Raw genomic sequence first — 11333 nt, 5'->3', positions numbered from 1 at the left:
AAGCATGGTTAGAGCAGAAGGAGATGTGCGATGACGGATTGCCTCCAGGGATGAAGAGACTATCTCTATGGTACGAGTTACCATACTGGCCCCGACTCGTGATCAATCACTTGCTCGATCCAATGCACATATTCAAGAATGTGGGTAATCTACTATGGGACCATTTGACCGGCAAGAAAGATACTTTGGGAGGCAGAGTTGACCTTAGAAATGTGGATCGTATGGAGCAATATTGGCCGCAAACAGCGTCTGATGGATCGATAAAACTTCCTAAAGCACCATGGATTTTCACAGGAGCCCAAGAACGCAAAGTAAAAGAGGCCATTCGATCTTTGCGGACCCCCACTTGCGTAATGCACTCGCTCCGAACGTGTTTTACTAAAGAAGGAAAGCTTACCGGTTTGAAGTCACACGATTAGCATAAAATGTGTCAGGTACGTTCATAGTGGACTTTAATATCATTGCATAAAATGTGGACTTTAATATCATTGCTGCACATACTTTACAGTTTATTTTACCGGTTGCCATTGAGGGATGTTTGTCTCTCGACATCCGTAACACAATCTACAAACTTGCAAAGCTGGTGCAATGGATCTCACAAAAGGAGATCGACGTAGACTCCATACCATTCGCCAAACTAAATGCTGCGGAGCTTGTGTGCATGTTTGAGAAACATTTTCCTACTACAATACTAACCATTCAGGTGCATCTTCTTATTCACATAGTTGATGAGGTGGAAATAGCTGGCACAGTTCATTCCAGATGGATGTTCTTCTTAGAGCGTTTCATGAAAACGCTTAAGGGATATGTGCGTCAAAAGGCACGTCCGGAGGGTAGCATGGCAGAAGGTTGGTTGGTATCAGAGTCCCTAGTGTACATTGGAGAGTGGCTAGACGGATTTGATAAATCCCGGGACACGCTATGGCGAACCATAGATGATGAGCGCATATCTGGGATTGTCATGTGCAATCTCGGTGTTGAGAAGAAGATGACGGAAGATCTAGAGGCTAAAATCAACCAAATTTGCATGCTTCACAATCCAGTGATGCAAAAGTGGATTTCACAATATGAGGATGCAAAGCAAGAGCGACAAAGGGCACGAATCGAGTGGAGACGGGGAAGACGACCACCGATGCACTATCCAGCGGTTCTGGAGAGCCTACCAACCTTCATGAGCTTAAGATGGTTGCACAACCAATTGAAAAGCGCACAACAATGCGGTGACGAAGTGACTGAAGAAGAGTGGGAGTACTCTCGGGGTTGCGCGACCAAGGTAAGTTTGCAATGTACGACTAGCAAGTGACTTTATTTATAAACGTTTGAACGGCCACTCATAATCTTTGTTCGTTGTAGTATAAGTCATACACAGCAGCATGGTGTAAAGGTCGACATTTTAGGGTGGAACGAATCGACAAAAAGCGTTTTACTCAAGATTGTGGAATCATGGCAAAATTTGAACAGTCTAGTCGACGACGTTCCTCTGATGCAGATCCCGTGGTGGCGGAACTCACTTACTTCGGCACGCTGCAAGAGATTTTGAGGATCGATTAAAGAGGATTTTTTGTCGACTTGTTCGACGTGCAATGGTTCAAGATAATCATGGAGGGTCGAAACGCTACTGTGCGTAGAGGAGAGTCTGGTTTTCTTGAGGTGGATTCTACTAAGAAATGGACTGACCTAAGAGACACTTTCGTACTACCGAGCATTGTGAACAAGTAAGTATATAAATAGTTAACATCCCCCTTTTACAAGTTATGTGCTTGAAAGCTCTCATGTAAGTTATGTGGCTCTGGCAGGTAGTATTTCATCCTACAAAGTCTACATCAAACTGGTGGTACGTCATAGAGGTAGCCCCTCGTAGTGCAAGGACGTATGAAGGCTACCATGTGCCAATCACAACGACATCAATGGAGGAGATCAGAGAAGATGCTCAATCAGAAGCCGCTGCGGTGGTGCCACACGAGCATCAAGATGCTACTACTCTATATGGGGTGCATGCAGAGGAGCTACAAAATGAAACAGAGGATATGTGTTTAAACGGAGAGCTCTATATAGATATAGGAAGTTATGGTGAGTTATGCGAGGATGAGAGAGAGATCTCTTAAAGCCACAAATATTGTATTTGAACAATTTTGCTCCGTGCTGTAAAAGCTCTAGCTCTCTAAGTAGCTTCCATGGTGTGTAACGCTCTTTTCTACTCGCGCTCACATCTTTTGATTGAAAATTCTGAGTTTTCGACTTGCCTCTTCTATCACTCGATTCATTGCGTCATTGTATTTATATGCGTCATTACGTCATTGTATTTAATGGTCTTTGCGTCATTGTCTACTCTATTCATTCAATATTAAGTTTAAATATTCGTGTGTTTAATGCAGGTATGGATGATGAGGAGTTTCTTTCTTCTTTGTCACCGCAGCAGAGACAGTGGTACGTGGAGCGTCATCGCTCTGGCGCATCATCGCGCGTTCCTACACCATCCGCATCTCCCTCTCTTTCGGAGCATTCGGCGCGCTCCGAAGCTTCGGCGTCGACGAGACGAGCGTCACACTCGTCTAGACACCGGCGCTCTAGTGTTGGCGGTGGCGGTTGTTGTGGGGATTCCGCCACCGATGCCTCCACACCGCCTCGTGTTCGACGAGGCTCTTTACCCTCCCCTTCTTTGCCCGCCCCCACACCAGCCACAGCATCGCCGTCTACGCCAGGTTTTGCACGGCTGACTGTTCCTAGAAGCTACACACCTCTACCTAGTCCGCCAGGAGCCACCCCACTCGACACTCCTCGCTTCGGCGCCCAGACGCCGATGGAGACACCTGACGTCCGTACCCCCATCGACACGCCGCTAGAGACCCCTGCCGGGACACCCAGGTCACGCGTCACCGGCCAGAGGGCTTGCCTTTCTCCGTCGACATCAGCGGCGGCATCATCATGGATGATGACGGCAAGAAGGTGATCTCACGCATGCGTGGTCTTTGCTCTCAGCTGTTTAGACACTATATACTAAACAAAAGGAGGAAGTACCAAGTGATTTAAAAAACAGAGTCATCAGCATACTTCATGATGAGTTTCCCATTCCAACACGGGATCAGCGCTTCAATGAAGACCTGATGAAGATTCGAATGCGCGAATACTGCAAACACAAGCGTTCCGAAGTGCAAAAAGCAATCAAGAATGGGTGGAATAGGCCAGATTGGCTGGCCAAAGAAGATTGGAAGAATGCGAAGAAAGCAGCGCGCGAGAATCCCGACAAGTGGAAGCAACAAAAGGATGCAGCCAGAGCGCGAGTAGAGGCAGGGAGCTCGCACCACTTGGGGAGCGGTGGATGGGCATCATTTGAGGCCGATTTTGTAAGTCTTTTCACATTGCTCTTTATGCATGTTCGATAGTTTAGGGTTTATGAGTTTTTTAGTTCTAACATAATGAAATCTTTGTATGTTTTGACAGTGGTCGATGACAGGACGTGATCCCACACCGTACGAGCGCGAGTACGCAGGCAGGAAGGGCTTAAACGCCCTGATGGACATTCTCAGTTCTCGCGGCGGCATGGTTAGTATTAGGGTTTACTCTTTTTTATTTTTTGTATTGTTTTATAAATGTCGTTATATGTTTATATTTACTGAAAACTGTCTTATTGTCTTTTTTTGCAGAATCCGACAGATACGCCGCTTGGACGCGATGAGACGTCTGATTAGACGACGTCAGTTTAGCCGTAGCTAGATAGCATTAGTTTAGGGTTTCTCATAGCTTATGTATCATGAGACGGATTTTATACGTCTTTTTGAACCATGTATATTATTACATTTGTCACCGCAATTCCTTTTGCCAATCAATTCTTTATGCCTATGATGTTGTACAATTGTCATTATTACATTTGCCAATCAATTCAGTTTGTCTATGATGTGTACAATTGTCAATTTTGCAAACAATGCGTCTTGTGGGTGACTATTTTGGGTCTATTATTTACCTTTGCACTTTTTTTTAAAACTGAATCAAGTACAATATGGTTGATGGGTGGCAGGGCATTCAATGCCCTGCCACCAAAAAAATATTCTCTCAGGCGTCGCTATAAGCGTCGCTATTTATGGCTCTGTAGCGTCGCTATATGCGTTGCTATACTCTTCTGTGAGAGCGTCGCTATATAGCGACGCCTATAGCGACGCCTATAGTGACGCAGATAGCGACGCTCTCGTAGCGACGCTTTTAGCGACGGTTATAGCGACGCCGGGGGTTATAAAAACCCAGTGTATTTCCGTCGCTAAGAGCGTCACAAGAGCACACAACCTCTTGTAGTGGTCGCTATGAGCGTCGCAAATTTACAAAGAAATTTGCGACGCTCATAGCGACGCTTATAGCGACGCTCATAGCGACGCCAGCTGGGGTAAAAAAAATAACCGAGCGCGCCCAAAAACTCAGATCTCAGATCTGAGTTTTTCGGCGCCCTCAAGCAAAGAGCAGGTAACGCTCTCCCTCACTCTCTCTCTCTCTCTCTCTCTTTTTCTTTTACACACACACACACACACACACACACACACACACACACGAGGAGAGGAAGGAGAGCCAGGTATGCTCCTTCCCTCTCCTCATTCTCATGTTCCCTTCCCCTCTTTCTCTCTCCCTCTCTCTCTCTCTCACACACACACATACACACACACACATAGTGTTTTTGAGAGAGAGAGAGAGAGAGCAAAAACGCACACACATACATAAACAAAGAATGCACACACACATTGAGAGAGAAAAAGAGAGAGAGAGCATGCATAAACAAAAAACGCACGCATTGAGAGAGGAAAAGAGAGAGAGAACATGCATAAACAAAAAACGCACACATTGAGAGAGGAAAAGAGAAAGAAAACATGCATACGATCCAAAAAAACGCACACACATTGAGAGAGAAAGAAAGAGAAACTAAGGGAGCGTCGTAGGAAACTAATTAAAATTAAAAGACCTAAAGATCTAGCCGACGAGGAGTTGAACTGAAGACCTATTATTCAAGAGAGAAATGGCATAATCAATCTATCATACTTGGCATGGGTGATAGAAAGGTTATACCATTTATCTCTTTTTATTGGCACACACATCCACACACGCGCACACACACAGGAAGAAGAGAGTTATAACGTCGTAGGAAACTATCTTAAAAGACGTTAAAGATTAGGTTATATGTAGACTTACATTAAATTAAATTTAGGTTTATTTTTAACTAGATTTACGTTTATTTAAGCTAGATTTAGATTTACGTTATATTAGATTAGATGCGGGTCTCCATAGACTGCGATGCCTGCATGAAGCGGGTGAAGACAGCCCTCAATGGAATATAGGGTATTGCTGCCTTCACTCATGGTGGGCTCCGTCGATCCAAAAGTACTGGTGAAATGTCTTCAGAAGATAGGGAAGAAGGTGGATCTTCAGGGCGGCAAGAGTCACTACATCCCCGACACAATGACCATCTAGACAACCTCTAGTCATTAGACTTACGTTAAATTAGATTTAGCTTTATTTTTAGTTAGATTTACGTTTATTTAGATTTACGCTTATTTACGTTAGATCGAGTCAACGCAAGAATTACTTACGGTTTAGGGTTTAGAGTTAGACGAACAGTGAAAAGATCTACTGTGAAAAGATGTTAAGATGAAGTGAAGTGCTACAGCTAGAGAAGAGGCAAAGGGATTTTGTCCACTACATGCAGTATTATGTAGACGTGGGTGTCTAGATTTCTTGTACCCACAAATATAGGTATTGACCAATAAAGACGAGATTATAACCCGGTGGTTCTGATCTCCGTGCACCTCTAGACCGAGGTGTGCGGGGATTGGACATGACTAGAGAATGTGAGGTAAAGAGAGAGAGAGAGAGAGAGATAAGACGAAGAATGCCAATAGAATATTAAATTTGTTGTCCAGGTTATAAGTTTTTTATCCTCATTATGAGTAGCGACGAGGATGTGGGACCGTCCAACCGAAACACCTATCTCTCAACGAGGGTCTTATGTCCTTGTAATCAATGCAAGCATGCTGTGCGACGGACAAGACGTGTTTCTTTGCAGCACGTTCGCGAATTTGGCGAGTTCGATCCATCTATTATAGATCGAGTTGTTGCCAATTATAACTCGTCGGACTCTGACGCTGGCCAACAAGCAGCAATCTTGCAACCCAATAGACGTATTCGCAGGCGCTTTGGTCAAGCAGCATATGTGAGGCCACAAGATGTAGCCTCTGACAGCTCGGGGGATGATCATGCAGAGCACATTCCCAACGAGGCAATGTTTGAGCCCGAGATTGATGAAATGATCGAGACGATCATGGATTCAGAAAGGCTTATCTATGATGATATGAAAAGTGAAGCCGATACATCATTGTATAATGGAGCACGTATGTCTAGATTGAAAGCACTCCTGGTTCTTCTCAACATGCAGGCAAAGTTTGGATGGAGTGACACTAGCGTCACAGCGCTTTTCAGGTGATCTATTACAATTAGTTTACTTTAATAGAACTCTAAATGTATAATGATCTGATAGATTTTTACACGACTGTATCATATTTTTATGTTGTGTAGATTGCTGAAAGAGCACATTCTACCAGCTGACAATGTGATGCCAGATTCTCGAGATGAAGCAAGAAAGATTTTGCGAAACTTGGGGATGGATTACAATTCTATCCACGCTTGTCCTAATGACTGCATTCTTTTCAGAGGGGAATACACAGACATGGAGAAGTGTCCGAAATGTGATTCCGAAAGATATCGAGTAGATCTCCACGGGACAAAAATTCCACAAAAGGTTTTGCGACATTTTCCTTTGCTTCCTCGCATCAAGCATTTCTTCGAATGTAAGTCCATGGTCGCCCTAGCATCATGGCATGAGGAGAATAAATCTTCGGATGGTGTGCTACGAATTCCTGCAGATTGCGCAGCCTGGAAACATATAGATGGAACATGGTCGGATTTTGCCAGGGAAGCTCGAAATTTGCGCTTAGGCCTGGCTATGGATGGCGTAAATCCATTTGGTCAAAGATCAACATCTTACAGTGTATGGCCCGTTGTCATCGTCAACTACAACATTCCCCCGTGGTTGACTACGAAGAAGGGGCACCTATGGCTAAGCTTGATTGTGCCAGGGCGATATAAAGTGGGGAATATGGATGTGTATCTTCGTCCACTATTGGAAGAGCTACAACAATTGTGGATTGGCATAGAGGTGGTGGATATGAGCCGACACACAGGACGACGGAATGCTTTGATCAGAGGTATTCTAATGTGGACCATGCATGACTATCCCGGGCTAACAGAATGCTCAGGTGATCTATTGACACTCCTCTCTCAGACACTGTAAATCTTGTTTTTCCCCATAGTTGATCTATTATCATGTGTATACATGCAGGGCTTCAAACAAGCGGATACAGAGCATGTGTCACATGTGGACCTAGACTGAATGCACGTAGGGCACCCTCACTGAAGAAGCAAATCTACGAAGGTCATCAAGCGTATCTTCCGGAGAATCATGTGTTACGCGACGGCTTTTTGGGAAGAGAGCCACCAAGGATGTCTGCACAAGCATGGTTAGAGCAGAAGGAGATGTGCGATGACGGATTGCCTCCAGGGATGAAGAGACTATCTCTATGGTACGAGTTACCATACTGGCCCCGACTCGTGATCAATCACTTGCTCGATCCAATGCACATATTCAAGAATGTGGGTAATCTACTATGGGACCATTTGACCGGCAAGAAAGATACTTTGGGAGGCAGAGTTGACCTTAGAAATGTGGATCGTATGGAGCAATATTGGCCGCAAACAGCGTCTGATGGATCGATAAAACTTCCTAAAGCACCATGGATTTTCACAGGAGCCCAAGAACGCAAAGTAAAAGAGGCCATTCGATCTTTGCGGACCCCCACTGGCGTAATGCACTCGCTCCGAACGTGTTTTACTAAAGAAGGATAGCTTACCGGTTTGAAGTCACACGATTGGCATAAAATGTGTCAGGTACGTTCATAGTGGACTTTAATATCATTGCATAAAATGTGGACTTTAATATCATTGCTGCACATACTTTACAGTTTATTTTACCGGTTGCCATTGAGGGATGTTTGTCTCTCGACATCCGTAACACAATCTACAAACTTGCAAAGCTGGTGCAATGGATCTCACAAAAGGAGATCGACGTAGACTCCATACCATTCGCCAAACTAAATGCTGCAGAGCTTGTGTGCATGTTTGAGAAACATTTTCCTACTACAATACTAACCATTCAGGTGCATCTTCTTATTCACATAGTTGATGAGGTGGAAATAGCTGGCACAGTTCATTCCAGATGGATGTTCTTCTTAGAGCGTTTCATGAAAACGCTTAAGGGATATGTGCGTCAAAAGGCACGTCCGGAGGGTAGCATGGCAGAAGGTTGGTTGGTATCAGAGTCCCTAGTGTACATTGGAGAGTGGCTAGACGGATTTGATAAATCCCGGGACACGCTATGGCGAACCATAGATGATGAGCGCATATCTGGGATTGTCATGTGCAATCTCGGTGTTGAGAAGAAGATGACGGAAGATCTAGAGGCTAAAATCAACCGAATTTGCATGCTTCACAATCCAGTGATGCAAAAGTGGATTTCACAATATGAGGATGCAAAGCAAGAGCGACAAAGGGCACGAATCGAGTGGAGACGGGGAAGACGACCACCGATGCACTATCCAGTGGTTCTGGAGAGCCTACCAACCTTCGTGAGCTTAAGATGGTTGCACAACCAATTGAAAAGCGCACAACAATGCGGTGATGAAGTGATTGAAGAAGAGTGGGAGTACTCTCGGGGTTGCGCGACCAAGGTAAGTTTGCAATGTACGACTAGCAAGTGACTTTATTTATAAACGTTTGAACGGCCACTCATAATCTTTGTTCGTTGTAGTATAAGTCATACACAGCAGCATGGTGTAAAGGTCGACATTTTAGGGTGGAACGAATCGACAAAAAGCGTTTTACTCAAGATTGTGGAATCATGGCAAAATTTGAACAGTCTAGTCGACGACGTTCCTCTGATGCAGATCCCGTGGTGGCGGAACTCACTTACTTCGGCACGCTGCAAGAGATTTTGAGGATCGATTAAAGAGGATTTTTTGTCGACTTGTTCGACGTGCAATGGTTCAAGATAATCATGGAGGGTCGAAACGCTACTGTGCGTAGAGGAGAGTCTGGTTTTCTTGAGGTGGATTCTACTAAGAAATGGACTGACCTAAGAGACACTTTCGTACTACCCGAGCATTGTGAACAAGTAAGTATATAAATAGTTAACATCCCCCTTTTACAAGTTATGTGCTTGAAAGCTCTCATGTAAGTTATGTGGCTCTGGCAGGTAGTATTTCATCCTACAAAGTCTACATCAAACTGGTGGTACGTCATAGAGGTAGCCCCTCGTAGTGCAAGGACGTATGAAGGCTACCATGTGCCAATCACAACGACATCAATGGAGGAGATCAGAGAAGATGCTCAATCAGAAGCCGCTGCGGTGGTGCCACACGAGCATCAAGATGCTACTACTCTATATGGGGTGCATGCAGAGGAGCTACAAAATGAAACAAAGGATATGTGTTTAAACGGAGAGCTCTATATAGATATAGGAAGTTATGGTGAGTTATGCGAGGATGAGAGAGAGATCTCTTAAAGCCACAAATATTGTATTTGAACAATTTTGCTCCGTGCTGTAAAAGCTCTAGCTCTCTAAGTAGCTTCCATGGTGTGTAACGCTCTTTTCTACTCGCGCTCACATCTTTTGATTGAAAATTCTGAGTTTTCGACTTGCCTCTTCTATCACTCGATTCATTGCGTCATTGTATTTATATGAGTCATTACGTCATTGTATTTAATGGTCTTTGCGTCATTGTCTACTCTATTCATTCAATATTAAGTTTAAATATTCGTGTGTTTAATGCAGGTATGGATGATGAGGAGTTTCTTTCTTCTTTGTCACCGCAGCAGAGACAGTGGTACGTGGAGCGTCATCGCTCTGGCGCATCATCGCGCGTTCCTACACCATCCGCATCTCCCTCTCTTTCGGAGCATTCGGCGCGCTCCGAAGCTTCGGCGTCGACGAGACGAGCGTCACACTCGTCTAGACACCGGCGCTCTAGTGTTGGCGGTGGCGGTTGTTGTGGGGATTCCGCCACCGATGCCTCCACACCGCCTCGTGTTCGACGAGGCTCTTTACCCTCCCCTTCTTTGCCCGCCCCCACACCAGCCACAGCATCGCCGTCTACGCCAGGTTTTGCACGGCTGACTGTTCCTAGAAGCTACACACCTCTACCTACTCCGCCAGGAGCCACCCCACTCGACACTCCTCGCTTCGGCGCCCAGACGCCGATGGAGACACCTGACGTCCGTACCCCCATCGACACGCCGCTAGAGACCCCTGCCGGGACACCCAGGTTCACGCGTCACCGGCCAGAGGGCTTGCCTTTCTCCGTCGACATCAGCGGCGGCATCATCATGGATGATGACGGCAAGAAGGTGATCTCGCGCATGCGTGGTCTTTGCTCTCAGCTGTTTAGACACTATATACTAAACAAAAGGAGGGAAGTACCAAGTGATTTAAAAAACAGAGTCATCAGCATACTTCATGATGAGTTTCCCGTTCCAACACGGGATCAGCGCTTCAATGAAGACCTGATGAAGATTCGAATGCGCGAATACTGCAAACACAAGCGTTCCGAAGTGCAAAAAGCAATCAAGAATGGGTGGAATAGGCCAGATTGGCTGGCCAAAGAAGATTGGAAGAATGCGAAGAAAGCAGCGCGCGAGAATCCCGACAAGTGGAAGCAACAAAAGGATGCAGCCAGAGCGCGAGTAGAGGCAGGGAGCTCGCACCACTTGGGGAGCGGTGGATGGGCATCATTTGAGGCCGATTTTGTAAGTCTTTTCACATTGCTCTTTATGCATGTTCGATAGTTTAGGGTTTATGAGTTTTTTAGTTCTAACATAATGAAATCTTTGTATGTTTTGACAGTGGTCGATGACAGGACGTGATCCCACACCGTACGAGCGCGAGTACGCAGGCAGGAAGGGCTTAAACGCCCTGATGGACATTCTCAGTTCTCGCGGCGGCATGGTTAGTATTAGGGTTTACTCTTTTTTATTTTTTGTATTGTTTTATAAATGTCGTTATATGTTTATATTTACTGAAAACTGTCTTATTGTCTTTTTTTGCAGAATCCGACAGATACGCCGCTTGGACGCGATGAGACGTCTGATTAGACGACGTCAGTTTAGCCGTAGCTAGATAGCATTAGTTTAGGGTTTCTCATAGCTTATGTATCATGAGACGGATTTTATACGTCTTTTTGAACCATGTA

Source organism: Adiantum capillus-veneris, chromosome 13 (assembly GCF_014529385.1).
Source record: "Adiantum capillus-veneris isolate H3 chromosome 13, ASM1452938v2, whole genome shotgun sequence".
NCBI lineage: Eukaryota > Viridiplantae > Streptophyta > Polypodiopsida > Polypodiales > Pteridaceae > Adiantum > Adiantum capillus-veneris.
Note: the sequence above shows the minus strand (reverse complement) of the source record.